At 48.3% G+C, this 16,184-nt stretch overlaps 1 pseudogene across 1 annotated transcript; it reads right to left on the reverse strand.

Moving 5' to 3' along the window:
• Positions 1-612: 612 nt before the first annotated feature.
• On the reverse strand, positions 613-15,870 carry LOC309971454 (zinc finger matrin-type protein 2-like; annotated as a pseudogene). The gene is made up of 3 exons: positions 15,793-15,870; positions 7,949-8,099; positions 613-1,226 (listed from the first exon to the last, which is right to left on the reverse strand). The product of its transcript is annotated as a zinc finger matrin-type protein 2-like (transcript).
• Positions 15,871-16,184: the final 314 nt, after the last annotated feature.

Consider the following 16,184-nt stretch of genomic DNA (forward strand, 5'->3'; position numbering starts at 1 on the left):
CTCTGAGGAAGCTGAGAACACCAGGCCCCAAGGCAGCAATGCTCTTGAGGCTGCAGTTCAGGCTCCCTCTATGTGACAGTTTCATGCACACACACCCACACATACCAATGACCCAGGCAGAAGTACACACGTGTGCACAGGTGGCCAGAGAACCACGGGGCAGGGTTGGGGGAGAATGGAGAAAGGAGGGGCCCGTCAAGGATATGCTATCAGCTGGAAACTGGGGACCCAGAGAACCCTTCTGCTGTAGGCTAAGCAAGAGTAAAACTTAAAACAAAGGCAGAACACAGGATAAATGTACGATGCTCAGAGGAGATGGACAGATGAAAAGGAAAAGATGCAGGGGGAGTTTCGGGAAAGCAGCCTCAGAAGCAGAAGCTTTTCTTCATTGGGAACTCAGATGATCAGAGGTCCTCTGTCTCCAGCGAAATACTGAGGCTGAAGGAACGTGCCACAGCACGTTCCTCTGCATCCTGTGCTCTCCCTGAAGGCAGAGGGAAACCTCAAGCACCCACCCTCTAGCCGCTCTTGAGGACTTTCCCCAGTACCTCCCCCAAAATGACATCCACATACACCAAGTTAGGCCTGGCAAAAAGCCAAGCATAGAAAGCCTCAGTAACTCTTCTTGGTGGAAGCAAAGCCAGAGAAGCCCATCACAGCTGCCACCTCACCTTCCTCCTCCAATGTCAAGTCCTCCTCTGCCCTTCTTTTCTTCTCCTTCTGTTTCTCTTTCTCGTAGGCTTTGGCCTTTTCCTCCTCGTCTCTGAGTTCCTTCATCCTTCCCTCCAAATCATAATCCTTCTTCTTCTTTTCCATTTTCTTCTCGTTGACTTCAAAACATTTCTTCACCTGATCCAAGGTGGAATGTTCCACACGTGTAGACATGCCCAGGTTTCACTGATGTTTCTTTCCGCTAATGTGATCCAGGAAGTTGATGGAGTCTTTCACCGCACCGTCACAGACATTGCAGTAGTATCCTCCCGTCTCAGACTGTGGGGTGGTCTTGGTAATGACAGTTGTCCTCCCGGGTTTGGATTCCAGGTCCACCTTGGAGTCCCTATGCCGGAGAAGCTCTCGCTTCCCTGGCCGCACTGGTTTTCCATCCTTCTTTTCTCTCTCTTCCGTGAGCCTCTTCTCGTTGAGCTCTTCATATTCATCTTTGTTCCACTTTCAGCAAAAGTCCAAGTTTTTTGTCCCACTGCCGACGCCATCTTCACTGCCCCTCACTTATTTTTAAATCAATACTTATATCCTAATTTCAGGGGTTTTTCAGTCTCTCTGAGTCCAAGTTCATTCTTGAATCTACAGCGATTTTCTGACTCAGTTCCATAAACACTGTAAATACATTTCTATTTTTCAAGCTCTCGATGTTCCATTTTACTTATCTGTGCATTATTTAGGAGGGGTGGTTTCTTTTGTGATAAGGCTTTCTTCAAGACAATTTCTGCAACTATCCTGGCAGGCAGAGAGGTTGAATACGCCTCTCTGGTTTTTGTGAGGAGAGGGTATCTCTGTTGGACTCAGAAATGCCTGCAAGATTCTCTCCAGTGACTCAAAAGTTCGGTTATCTCTTCTTTTCCTCCCTTTTCTCCCATTGTCCATTTTCCATTACACCCCACACAAAGCATGTCGGGTAACAAATTGTATGTTCTTGGGCTCCATTACTGTGAGACACCTATAAGGGGAAATAGGGAAGTTTATCGAGCTCCTACTAGGGGCATCCTCCTAGGCACTTCTCTGAGGTGTTTAAAATTTAATATTTATTCTAATCCTGTACGTGAGACAATCTCCTCCCACCCATTACTAAGTAAACTAAGCCTCCATGGTAGAGGCAGAGGGAGAGGCCAGATGGAGAATCCAGTTGTTTCTGATTCCCAGTAAGTCCTTGCCCTTCTGGCACTGTGATTCTTTGATCCATCCATGGAATCCTTGAGCCAGTGGGTTCCTCTCTTTGTCCAGCCTGGTGCAGGTGGGTTTCTGTCACTGGCAACCCCCAGAATCCTAACACACTGTATATATTTGACCTTCCACAAGACTTCCACTGTATATGTTTGACCTTCTCAAGAGCTCCTTGAGATTAGCTACTGGGTCCATTCTTACGCTCTGATCCCCAGCAGAAGAAGGAAGAACATCTTCTGAAACCAAAATGATCGATTGATTGAAAATTGAACAGAATCTTTGAAATCAGGATTATTTTGCAAATTTGGTCAAAATTTGGGCCACTTGGTCTTTTAATATAAAGTTCCTTTCAACGTGAAAATTCCGTTAGTTATAACCAAGGCATGAGTGTGTAAAAACTTGGAAATTCCCATCATGAGGACTTGAGCGTCTTCGAAGATCATTGACAGTGTTTCCCTGAAGCCCTCTCCTGAAGACATTCATGACTGAGCAGCTGGTGAATTCGAAAGGAAGAAGAAAGGAAGGCAGGGCAAGGGAAGCTGATGGCCTGGGAGAAGCCTCTGGTGTTGAGAAAGGGGGGTGGATGAGAGCCTCCCTGTGCCCATCCTGCAGAACCAAATGAATCCTAGTCGGTGTGACTGCTTGACTGCAAGGCACAAACGTCTGCTCGTGTAGGTGCAAGTAATGTGGGATTTGTGGTCAGAATAAAAGTGTATTCCTTGGATCCCAAATACAGTGAGGACCGGCCAGCCAGACCAGGGTGCCCTGGCAGCTCTCTCTCCCCTTTCATCTTTAGTGCCAGTCTGCTTTTTTTGCTCTCTGCAGCCCAGCTTCTCTGGTCATCCCCTCGCACACGGTCCTGGCATGGTCAGCCTTAAACAGCAGAGTCCTCAGCTAGTTGGCTCATTCTCTTGTTCCCGATGACAAAGCTTCTCTGAGGAAATTTGATTGGCTAAGCTTGAATCGAGCTTCCACCTCTTAGCCAATCATCTGCAGTCAATGGGGTCATGTGATTTAAGGAGCTCTCTGATGGAGAGAGAAGCTCTCAGTCAGTACAGCCTGCTTAAGAAAACATTGCAACGCCTTAAACTTGGAGCAACATTTGCAAATAATTAATAGTTTCATAAGCATTGTTAACTGTAGAAAATGACTCACCACCAGTTCACTAAAAAAGAAAACAAATCTGGATCCTTTTGTGTATTTCAAGAATGACCCAATTACAGTATTCTTGACATACACTGGGTTTTCCTGGAAGACATCTGCTGTGTGTGGCGAGGTAGCCTTGAACTTCACGTTTAAGCCCTGTCATGTCTACAGTGGCTTGCTTACAAGGCTGTCAGGTGGCAGTATTTTATGCAAATGATAGCTCCCTCTTACAAGGTTGTATATTTTTCTAACTTAACACACGTGCATGTTCACGTAATCCTCGAAAGAAATAAGGTGAAAGAGCCACAGCAAGATAAATGTGGGGGGCTTCCCCGGTGGCGCAGAGGTTGGGAGTCCGCCTGCCGATGCAGGGGACGGGGGTTCGTGCCCCGGTCCGGGAGGATCCCGCATGCCATGGAGCGGATGGGCCCGTGAGCCATGGCCGCTGAGCCTGCGCGTCTGGACCCTGTGCTCCACAGCGGGAGAGGCCACAATGGTGAGAGGCTCGCGTACCGCCAAAAAAATAAATAAATAAATAAATAAATGTGGGATACATGAATCGGGATACATGAATCGGGGGATACATGAATCGGGGAAGAATAAGCTACTGTTATGCCACTTTGATTACTTTTTACATTGTGACATGATTGATAGAACAAAAGCAGGACAAGACAAGATAAAATAAAGATGGGACTTAAGCCTATTAATCAGATTAAAAATCACAGTGCAGGAAGCATCCTGTGCACACAATTGGCTGAGATATAAGAAAACATAAACATGTCCCTCTTTCCCCTAGTAGACAGGTAAGATATGAAGAAAATGAGGCAACTATGGGGAATTGAGTGAGAGTAACAGAGATGCTTGAAATCATGGCACTTGGCCCTCCCCTTTGCTCCAAGTCAATACACAGGGTATAGTCTCTCCCTCCTGTGATTTGTCTTTTGTGGGTGGGCTTGGGTCCATGTGTGGAGAGAAGTGGTGTCGAAGTCAAAAGGATGAACAGAGACCTCAGGATGAAGGGTGGAACTCGGGCTCCTGAGAGTGAATGGAGCACAGAAGCCATCATCCATGTCCCACCAGAAATAGCTCCAGGTTGAGTGAAGTCCAAGGAGAATCTCTTGGTCTATCAAAGTCAGCAATAAAAATGAGGTAGACCACATCAACAGATGAATGGATAAAGATGATGTGATATATGTATATATGCACATTCACACATACATACATACATGCACACAATGGAATATTACTCAGCCATAAAAAAGAATGAAATAATGCCAATTTACAGCAACATGGATGGACCTAGAGATTATCATACTAAGTAAGTCAGACAGAGAAAGATAAATATCATATGATATTGCTTACATGTGTAATCTATAAAAAGATACAAACGAACTAATTTACAAAAGAGTAATAGGCTCACAGACATAAAAAACAAAATTATGGTTACCAGTTTTCTAATTTAACACAGTGAATGTGTGTGGGGGAGAGATAAATTAGAAATTTGGGATGAACAGATGCACACTACTATATATAAACTAGGTAAACAACAAGAACCTACCGTATAGCACAGGGAACTCTACTCAATATCTTGTAATAAACTATAATGGAAAAGAATCTGAAAAAGAGTGTATGTATATGCACAGCTGAATCACTTTGCTGTTCACCTGAAACTAATACAACATTGTGAATTAACTATACTTCATTTAAAAAAATGATTAAATAAAATGAAATAGGACCAAACCAGAGAGACATTGTATAATTAGGATGCATTGGGTCATGAACTCAAACCGAGTTTAAACAGTGTTTGGGATCAATTTGCATGTGCAGCTGGTCAGTCTAGAGCAGGGCGGACTTCAGGGATGCTTTGATTTGGCTACTCCGTGTCATCAGGGGCCTGATGACTTTCTGTGCATCCACTCTGGCTTCCCTGCTGTCAGGCTCTGTCCTCAGGGGAGAGATGGCTGTAGAAATTCCAGACTTCACAGCCCCCTCCTCCTCCAATGCACAAGGAGCCAGTGTCTCCCAGCCTGCCCAGACCAGGGATGAGCATCTTCCTTGGAAACCTCAGCAAATTCTCCTCCCTCCAGAGTGGAACTGGAATTTACCCAAGACAGAGGGTGGTCAGTGGCGGGGCTGCCGTAGGACACTTCTGAGGACTAGCGGGAAGAAGTCCACCCTGGACAGTGCCATCCACCCAGTCCTGGAGAAGTCTGTCACAAGTTCCTTGAGAGTGGGGCTGTAAGAAGACCAACCACAGTGGGACCTCTAATGGCAGGCTCTTATTCTGTCAGGGAGAACCCCCCAACCCTCTCATTTTGGGGCAAGTGGGTGAGCTCGGCCCCAAGATCAGAGGTGGAGGTGACGCAGCAATGGTTTTGCAAGGCTCAGCCATTCACAGTTTTGAACAGTGACAGGCAGTTCCCAGAGCAGCAGAAAAAGGTCCCCAAAGAGGGTAACAGCTGAGCTCTCCTTGACCCCACCGGAGAAAGGGGAGGGGAACAGGGTCATTGTTTCTGGACCCTCAACTGCCCTTCCTAATACAAGTTTGGTGGCCTGGTGGACACAGGCCACATCCCCACTGCCACTTGTCATCGCCAACGCAACTTGATTTATGATGCTTCCCAACCCGCCGCCACCTCTACCCCACACCGAGGAGGAAATAATTCCAGTTCTGTGAAGTTTCCTCCAGGATGGGGGCTCCAGACGACTTTCCATCATTCATCCCCACCAGTGAAGAATTTTTAGGGCACTCCTAATATAGGACCAATTTCTGCCTCTGAAGTGTGACCACGAGCTATTGTATTAACATGTTCTATACAGATATTGAAAACAGATGAGATAAAAGTATGTACAAATAAAAGATGTAATCTTTCCCCACCCCTGTGGACACCAGCATGTCTGTGCCAGTGCCCAGACCAGGTTTGGAGGCCATTGTCCCAGGGCCACCAGACTTCAGGAGTCTTGAGAGCAGGCACCATGCTCGGTTTCTTTCTTAAATTATTTTTAACTGTGGTGAAATATACATAACATAAAAGTTACCATCGTAACCATTTTATGTGTACACTTCAGTGACATTAAGTACACTAACATTGTTGTGCAAACATCACCACCATCCATCTCCAGAGCTCTTTCATCTTGCACAACTGAAACTCCATAACCATTAACTAATAGCTCCCCATTCCCCTCTCCCCCAGCCCCTGACAACTCTCATTCTACTTTCCACCTCTATGAACTTGACCACTCCAGGTACTGCATATAAGTGGAGTCATAGAGTCGTCCTTTTGTATTTGGCTTATTTCACTTAGCATAATGTCTTCAAGATTCATCCATGTAGCATGCGTCAGAACATTTTTTTTTGTGGCTGAGTAATATTCCATCATATAGATAGACCACATTTTGTTTATCTGTTCATCCATTAATGGACACTTGGGTTGCTTCCACTTGGCTGTTGTGAATAAGGCTGCAATGAACATAGGTGTACAAATATCTCTTTGAGACCTTGTTTTCTGTTCTTTTGGGTATGTACCCAGAAGTGGAATTGCTGGGTCACATGATAATCCCACGTTTAATCATTTAAGGATGCGCCATATTGTTTTCCACAGTGTCTGCACCGTTCTGCCTTCCCACCAAGGGTGCACAGTTCAGGGACCGTGTTTCACTTAACCTTGTGTTCCTCCTGCTTAGAACTGTGCTTGTTCATCAGAAAGTGTCCATGATGGAGTGAACGCCTGAGCAAGAGGCAGCCTAGTTTCACTGAAATTCTGGGAGAGTTGGCGGGGGGAGGTAAGAGCTTCAGCTCCAGCAGGGACAAGGTGGGCTGGCAGCAGGGAAGTCTGGACACCGGGCAACAGAAGGCTCCACCTAGTGGGACCTGCACTTGACTCTGAATTATTCATTTTCTAGCTAAGACGCCAAAGGGGCTGCCACTCCTTTCTTCAGAGGACTCAGGTTGTACCTTTGAAAACTATTTTAGCCTTTGCCATTGGCTGGCAGGGTGTATGCTTCATGTAAAGCTCCCCCTTCCCCAAACCAAACCCTCAGACTTTCCGTTTTCTTCTTTTTGAAAACGGCACTGGATGGTCTGGCTCTATATTCCTGGTTCATTTCATTTCTCCAAAACAAGGCTGTTTTCTTGTTTATGAAACAGTGAATCTGGTGTTATGGTCGGTAAGCACTTTAGAACTCTCATTGCCCCGTTAACAGGCTAGTATCGCATAGTATTATAATTTGTGTCTAAGTTCAGATTGGGATAGAAATTACTTAAATCGTGGAGTTGCTTCTTATTTCACATTGTAATAGGAAATGTTTCTATGAATTCAACTACCTAAGATAAAATGAATAGTTTTCTTCGTTTTTTTTTTTTTCTTTCCCTTTTTTGGTCATTGTTAGTGTACTCAAAATTCTGATCAATGAGTTTGCGTGTGATGCTGAATGACAAGCTCTTTGAACGATCCCGTTGAAAACCAGTCCCTCTTCTTTCTTCAGCCCTTTTTTGGAGAGGGTTATTGTCCCTCAGTGTCCTGTGTTATACTGACCTAAGGGAAGAACGGGTAACAGGGAGAAATAAATGTCTGTCTAGTGAAAAAAAAATAGGGCCGTCAACCAATTTGAATGTTAACTGTAGGATGAGAAGCACAGAGAAACCTTAGCAAAGGCAGAAGGCAGGAGCAAGGAAACCGAAGATGGGGAGAAGAAAGCATGCAGGAAACCCGAGGAGGCGCCCTTTGTGATCAGCTCCAGGGAGGAGGGATGGAATCCGAGGTCCATCCCCTCGGATGATGGGCTGGCCGGGGACACAGGCTGGGCAATGCGGCCAAAGGTGAAGAGCCCCAAGACTGAGAACCTGGGGACATGAGAAAGGGGAGAGAGCGAATTTGCACCTTGAGGTAGCCTCGCCCCACACCTGGGGCCCGGGCGCAGGAAGTTGGCACAGTGGACAGTGCATGCTGGACATAGACACTGGCCAGACTGGTCCAGCAGGCTTCATCTCCTGTCAGCGAGGATGCTACAGTTTGTTTGTCACCCTTGGCCTGTGGAGGCCTCTCAGACAGGTGCTGAGGAGGGCAGGGGGAGGGGGAGTCCACCAGGTGATCAAGATGGAACACACCTGGATAAAAAACAAGGTCCTACTGTGTAGCACTGGGAACTATATTCAATATATCTTGTAAACTAGAATGGAAAAGAAAAAATAAAAAGGCTATTAAAGCTGAGTGTTAGAAAAAAAGAAAAAGAGGGAACACACCTGAGGAGATCGGGCAGGTGTGGGCTTCCTAACGGGCGTGAGATCACTTCAAATGCAGCTTAGAAAGGAAATCCTGTTCTAAAGAGGTGTGCAAGGGCTTCCCTGGTGGCGCAGTGGTTGAGAGTCCGCCTGCCGGTGTAGGGGACGCGGGTTCGTGCCCCGGTCCGGGAAGATCCCACATGCCGCGGAGCGGCTGGGCCCGTGAGCCATGGCCACTGAGCCTGCGCGTCCGGAGCCTGTGCTCCGCAACGGGAGAGGCCACAACAGTGAGAGGCCCGCGTACCGCAAAAAAAAAAAAAAAAAAAAAAAAAGAGGTGTGCACTTTGCTGAATTATATTCAAACCTCTTAATAGAAAGCTATTGCCCCAAGAGGGAGACGCCTATAACGGGGTGAGGGAGTTACCCATTCACGGACACAGATGGAGTTCGGACAAAGGCTGGAGATACCCATGCTGGCAAACTTTGGAGAAGTGGCGGGAAGAGCAGCTTTGCTGTTACGGAGTCTGTTCCTTTTGCTGGTGCCCTGACAGGGATGCCCCCGTAGGGATGCCCACTGGGGCAAAATCGGCTAGGCCTACACTTCCCTTTACTGGTTCTGAGTCAATAAGAGATAGCCTTATACTCTCTCGGCCTGGGTTTCAGAATAACACCTCGGTGATACTTCCTCAGGCTTACACCCCCTAGAACACAGGTTGGAATCAGAGCAAAACCTATAGCGAGGCATTCAGCCTCTCTGTGACCTGCCTGAGTGTTTGACAGTCCTTCACCCTGATTCCTCCAGAAGGTTGCTGACCCTCAAGCAGGACCATGGAAAGAGTTCCTGGGCCTCTGAGTCACACCAGGTACTCTGAATGGTGATTGACTCAGCATTCTGTGAGGAAGGCTGATTTGTGGCCTCTGGCAGTCTCCTTACGCACAGGCTTCATTCCCTATTTGTCTGTGTGGATGCATTTGTGACCACACTATCACACGTAACCAATGGTTACTGGGATTCTGTTCTGAGCAGGGCACTGAGCTAGCTGGACATTAGGAGGACCCAGCGGAGATTCTGATACTCATCCCATTGAGAGCAGAATGGGCACCACCAAAGTGCCTGGGGGACAGATTTCAAGGTCAAAGATGAGACAGGAGAGGTCCCTGAGGGACCTAGAGTTTAGGTGTCAAGGGGACACCATAGGCGATTTGGAATTGGGTCCAGCCCGGGTTCTCCTGAGAGCAGAGCCTGCAGAAGCTGACCTGGGATGTGTACCCAGGAGCGGGCATGAGTGAGGAACCAGGGAGGGAAACTGAGAAGGTGGGAAGGCCAGGGAGAGGGTCTGTGGGGCAGGCACCCTGGGCAGCTGGTGCCCCGTCACCAGCCCTGTGGTCATCCTTAGGAAGCACATCTCAGGCCTGTCCCTGGGCATCCGCCAGCCCCTGATCCCACTGACCCCGGTAGCCCTGCTGGTGGCCCTGCACAAAGCCGGCCAGAGCTGCACAGAAAGAGGAAGACGGGGTGGAGGGGACTGGATGGTGCCACAAGAGATGTGCGCTTCAGCGTCCGAGGGCTCCAGGCGTGGCCTCAGGTGCAAGGTCTGCATGTAACTCCAAGCCACGCCTTTCCAGATATTGCTGAGAATGTCTAATCCCTGTAAGTCCTTCTCTTAGGGCAAACCCCCCAACATCCACATTCATAACAGCCTGGCATAACCCTATCGTTCATCCGAGCTTCAGGCAGTGGAAAGGGGGCAGGGAGGAGGAAGCAACCTTGAGAACCACCACCAGTGGCACCGCGCCGTGCTCTCCTGGGCTTCACGTTCTTGGGGGTGAGGGAGAGACTATGGAAAACAGTCACAAATATATATGTTGGGATAAGAAGTAACATGAAGAAGAACCGAGTAGGGCAAGGGAGGTGTTTGGCCTGGGAGGGTCCATTCCAAAGACGGCATCTGAGTTGGGGGCAGAGTAAAGGGAGGAGAAGCTGAGCAGATGTACAGGAACGGGGGACCAGGTGGGAGTGTGATTAGCAAGTCACAGTGGCAAGTAACTCTTCATAGAATCGTCTGGGTCAGGCTCCCCTCCCCTCCCCTCTAACTCTTCCAGCACATTCCATGGGGGCAGGGGCTGTGCTGCCTTGTTCTCAGCCATAGTCTTAGCCACAGTCAAAGCCAGAGTCTTAGGCTGGTCCGAGCCTGGTGCCCAGCACTTGGGACCGTTCACTGCAAGGTGCACACACCTGGCGGGCATACCGCTTTCCTGGGGCGCACCAAGCCCGAGCATGTACAGCAGCTGGGTTACAGGCTAGAGAAGCGGGTGTGGTCTTTGGGGCTGACTTTCCTGTTTCACTGGGGACTTCCTAGGATTGTGGATCTTAGAGGTCACGGAGAGTGGTCAGGGCCAATGGAAGAGGTTCTGCACTTCGTCTCAGTCCTGGCTCTACCGCTTACCAGCAGGGGCCTCACCTGCTCATCTGTAAAATGGGAATCAAGATCATCCTCTCGCACTCACAGTGCTGTGAGAACTAAACAGGGCAATGAGTGGGGCGATGCTTGGGAAAGAGCAGAGAGTGATGGAAAATGTCATCATTGGGGGTGCCGGAGAGCTGAGCCCTGTCTTCTGGACCCCCTGCTCCATCCAATTTGAATCCGGAGATTCTGATCCAGGGGCCAGGTGGGTCCTGAGGGTACGTGGTTTCAGAAGCACCCAGTGCTTCTGTAGCACAGGGAGGTTCGGTAACCCTGGGCTAGTCTACCTGCCACAGTCAAAGCAGGGGTCTCCTCTCTGGCTCACGGCTACAGAGTGAGCTCACTGCCTCACCAGAAGCTCTCATTTCAGGGGGCTGCAAACCTTTTCTGTCAAGGGCCGAAGAGCAAATCTTTTTGGCTTTGGAGGCCATACAGTCTGTGCTGCATTCACTCAACTTGGCCAATCTGTGAAGAGCAAAGGCACTGCAGATAACACGTACACAAATGGGCGTGGCTAGGTGCCAATAAAACTTTATTTACAAAACAGGCTGTGGGCCACATTTGGCCCACAGGCCATAGTTTACAGGCCTCTGGTCTTATTCACTGATGGACAGCTGAGGTGGCTAGAAAATTCTTATGTTTATATGAAATGACCTAAAAGGTAACTTGTACCAGGCCTATTTTATTTTCAGAAAACGCACATGGACTATTACACATCTTCTGTGGATGTGTTTGTATGTGTGTTTGTGTGTGTGTGTGTGTGTGTGCAAATACAATCATTACACGGAACTGGTTTTTATGATGTCTGGGTAACCAGGAAACTGCCCACACTGGTTGCTGGTCTTACTGTGTGAGGATGACCCAATTGGCCACCTGTGTTTCCTCCATAAAGTGGGAGAGAACCTTGGAGTTACCACTTTGGTACCCAGCAAGGGGATCCTCTGGGGGCTCAAGGAAAGCCCACCCTCTGACCAGGACAGGACAGGGGCCTGACTGCCAGTGGGTGCATGTGGAAGGCCATTCTCTGTCAGTAAGTGTCAGCTGTGGCCTGGGATGAGGCCTCACCCACACAGGTGCCTGCCACTCTGCACTGAGGGTGGGGTCTGGTTGCCTCCCAAGCAGCTGCCCGTCTGCTGTCCCCATGGGAAGGAAGGTCAGGGTTGGGAGTCCCAGAGGTTGGCAGTGGCCACACTATCTGCTGGTGCTAGGCCTGTGGTCTCCCCTGGGGCTTGGGTGTTTTCCTGATAAATATTGGATTTCAGGAATTTGTTCAATACACTCATTAATTCATACAAGCAAGGAGACATGGCAAAGAGTGACAGTCAGTGTATCTGTGAGAGGAAATCTGGGCAGAGTGGAGTCCTCTCTCGGGGCAAGGCCATAACCCCCCCTCCTCCCCCCACCACGTTGTTCGTTGCCCACAGCCCGGCCTGGCATCCGTTTCTCGTGGCAGGACAGTGACAAGTGGCTGACACTAAAGGTTTTCCTTTTGGGTAAAATTGACCGTGGATGTAAATATCAAATTGATTTTTTTATTTCCTTAAAGTTTCAACCACAGTCTTCCCCACCCCCTCATGCTTGCCAAAATATATACTTAAAAATCAAACACAGTTTCTAACAAAGTCATAGGTTTTCTTTATTCAAAATCTATTCAGGGGCTTCCCTGGTGGCGCAGTGGTTGAGAGTCCGCCTGCCGATGCAGGGGACACGGGTTCGTGCCCCGGTCCGGGAAGATCCCACATGCCGCGGAGCGGCTGGGCCCGTGAGCCATGGCCACTGAGCCTGCGTGTCCGGAGCCTGTGCTCCGCAACGGGAGAGGCCACAATGGTGAGAGGCCCGCGTACCGCAAAAAAAAAAAAAAAAAAAAAAAAATCTATTCAGACATTGGAGAGAAAATATGAAGATACCATTTGTTGTCTTCAAATAACTCATTCCTCCCAATGAGTTTGAAGGAGGGCTGTGTGATCTCTCCCTTGTGGGTTGCTTTGGTTTTCACCAGTATTAGAAGTGGCTTTGAACGGGGAATTGGAGTAGTTGGCCTAGAGCTGAACACCCAGCGGGTGCAGAGTCAGTGATTTTTGACGGCTTGCAAAGGGGGAGAAAATGAATCTTGTGGATGAATATGGCAATGTGGTTGGCGCCCCTGCTCCAGCTTTCTCCTTGGTTTTGCCACTTCATCTTGGAAAGTTAGGAGAAACATCAAATTATTGTAGTTTCCAAACATTGTATAGTGAAGGGGAAAAAAATGTTTTTTCCATTTACAGAAGAGAAAAAGTATACAGTTTTAGTTAGTAACTCCAGGGACCAATCTGGGGAAATTAAACAGGATCTGATGCTTCATGACAAAATGTGTGCATGGAAAGTGAAAAGTGAAGGTCTTCCGTTGACTTTTGTGCATGTAAGGCCAGCCATGGGAGGAAAAGTATACCATACGAGAAAAGACAGTTGATACCTTTTCATTTTATTCATCCATTGAACAAATGACTATTGAGAACCTGTAACTGATCACTGAAATGATCACCCCTTTTCCATGCATTGATGCTAAAACCCAGCACAGCTGAATGATTTGCAAGGGAATGGGGTTCATCAGGCAAACTTACATTCTCTTCCTACCTTAAAAGGTGCAGGACCCCATAATCAGCCATATTATTCCCAATTCTTTTGTTTTGTTTTAGAACCCCAGTGGGTAGGGATTAAGAGGAGGAGAAATACATTGCGTCATTTCTACTACAGCCCTTGTGAATTGCACACTTTTTTTTTTTTTTTTTTTGCGGTACGCGGCCTCTCACTGTTGCAGCCTCTCCCGGTGCGGAGCACAGGCTCCGGACGCGCAGGCTCAGCGGCCATGGCTCACGGGCCCAGCCGCTCCGCGGCATGTGGGATCTTCCCGGACCGGGGCACGAACCCGTGTCCCCTGCATCGGCAGGCGGACTCCCAACCACTGCACCACCAGGGAAACCCCACACATCTGTTTTAAAAGGATGATTGTTTAGATGCTCTCACAGCAAGCACTGTGCCTCTGAGAGAAAACTTCAGCTCCCACCTGATGAGTAAAGCACCCGTAAATAAAAATGTCATTTTGCCCAAAAGGGAAATCAAATTATGAATTCAGAAATTCATAGTCATCTGTTTTTATTGTCGCCTAATGCTTTTAGCTCTGTACAGGCCCTGCAGAAAATCAGCTCTGAAACTGCATAATTAGGATGTCTTCCATAGTCGTAAATGCTAACCTTATTGGAGAAGAGATTAAGAATTCATAGGCATAAATTCCTGGCATCAGGTACCTGTAGTTCCTTTTCTTTGTGAATAATTCATTATTTAAATACTTCATTGGATACCCTATACAACCCTACATGTTGTATCAGGGGCAAGGGAGAAAGAAGAGATTAATTTCACATATATTTCAACACTAAATATGCTCAAGGCTTATTTATGTTGATTTGGTGTCACTGATTTGCAATTGCTAACACTGGTGCAGCTTTAGTTAGCTGCCTCAGGGACCGATTTGGGGAAATTAAGTAGGATCTTCTGCAGGACATTAATAAGGTCAGGGACCTAACTTTTATAGATGACTGAGTATTTGGTTTAAGAAAAAAACAGCAAAAGATTCAGGTAGTTGTTTTCCAGAAAGAGTGATGATTATTTGCAGTAAATATGGCTTCAGTTAAGGCCTCCCCTTCTTGGCTGTGACACTTTATGGCAAAATATACATTTTGCACAGAGAGTGAAAAGTGAAGGCCTACTGTTCACTTTTGTCCATGCAAGTTCAGCCGTGGGGGTTTGGCAGCCCATCAGGCATCCTTCAAGACTGCAACGTCCTTTCTTCTTGAGGGTTTCTCAGGGTCTCCATCAGCCGATGCAAACCTCCCTCATTGGCAGCACTCCCTGTGCTCTTGCTCTGGGGACCTGCTTGTCAGGCATCTGTCCCACTGCTGGACGGTGAGCCCTTGGTGGAAGCAAAGTGTCCCTTTCATCTGCATGTCTCTGCTGCCTGTACAGCGCCCGGCACCGAGAAGCACGTCACGTGTGTTTGTTTAATAAAATAATGGATTTTCAAGGACGAGCCCAGACTCTGTTGGTTGCAAGGGACAGAAACTCAAATAGTTTAAGCCAAAGGAGAAAGTAGTAGAAAGATACTAAGAGAAAGTATAATTTTCTAAATATATAGTTTATTTATTCAGGTGCACAGTAAATTGATTCAGGTATACATATTACAGGTATCCATTCTTTTCCAAATTCTTTTCCCATATAGGTCATTACAGAATACTGAGCAGAGTTCCCTGTGCTACACAGTAGGTCCTTGTTGGTTATCTACTTTAAATATAGTGGTGTGTATATGTCAGTCCCAAAGTTTCACATACACTGACTACCTGACACAATGTTCGCACCAAACTGCTCGGTGGGGAGGCTATCTCTGTTTTGCATTTGGGGAAGTCGTCAAGGCTGTCCTGCCCTGGTTCCGGTCACCACTGCATGGTGGAGGGAGTCCTAGAATTGGGCTCTTATGATGTCCCGTTCAGTCCATTTCTCCTTAACCATCTTCCTTACTTATTATTCAAATAATATGTCTGGCAATTTACCACTTTGAAAATCTTTGCCTTTTGAGGGTGACTACAGCTGGGGTCTGTGGAGCACACGCCCAGTGCCAGGCTGCCCTAAGCCCTTTACCCGTGCCAGCCCTCCATCTCCGCAGAAGCACAAGGAGGGAGGCACTATGGTGACCCTATGAAACAGATGGGGAGACCGAGGCAACGGTAGTTAGCAGTTCACCCGAGGTTGCAGGGCCAGTGCTGGGAGCCTGAGAGAGAGCTGAGTCTTCTGACTCAGAGACTGTGCTTCCCGATGGGGCAGTGATGGGGCTGTGGAGATGGTGGCCCCGCTGGGAGTGAGAGTGCTACTTCCAGGGCTGTTGGAAGGACCTGAGCCCCTTCCTCAGCCGCCCAGCCAGGAGGAGGCTCTCTCTGCAGGGGGCCTGCTGCCTCCCCTGGGGTGGGGGACGGCCCTGGGCGGGAAGCTGCTCTCTGCTGTGTCCACGCACGGCCTGGATAGACCCACTCTTACGTTCAGGGGTGTCAGAGCCGCTAGGGGCTTGTTGATAACCGAACTGAAGCGCAGGGGAGGGGCTTGTCTGTAAGTCATCACGCGCTACTGTGTTTGGGCCCCATCCATCCTGCTGTGCCCTTTCCATCCCGCTGACTCTCCACCAAGCGTCGCCCCTCCGGGCCTCCGTCCTCTTCCTATGATGAGGGAGCAAGTCCCACAGTCCTGAGGCTTCCGTCCAGTCTTACTGGCCAGGAATTCCCGAGACCTGCTGAAGGTCACACTGACACCGCGGCCCCCTAGAACGCAGTTCCTCTGTGGGGTTTCCGATTAACCTCTCTTCCGATTCTCCTCCAACGTGAGGTGTATCCGAGAAAAGCGGGGGGATTGTACTGGGCGGAGCGGGCGCGCAG

The sequence above is a fragment of the Leucopleurus acutus genome (assembly GCF_964270905.1).
Source record: "Leucopleurus acutus genome assembly, chromosome: 14".
Taxonomy (NCBI): Eukaryota; Metazoa; Chordata; class Mammalia; order Artiodactyla; family Delphinidae; genus Leucopleurus; species Leucopleurus acutus.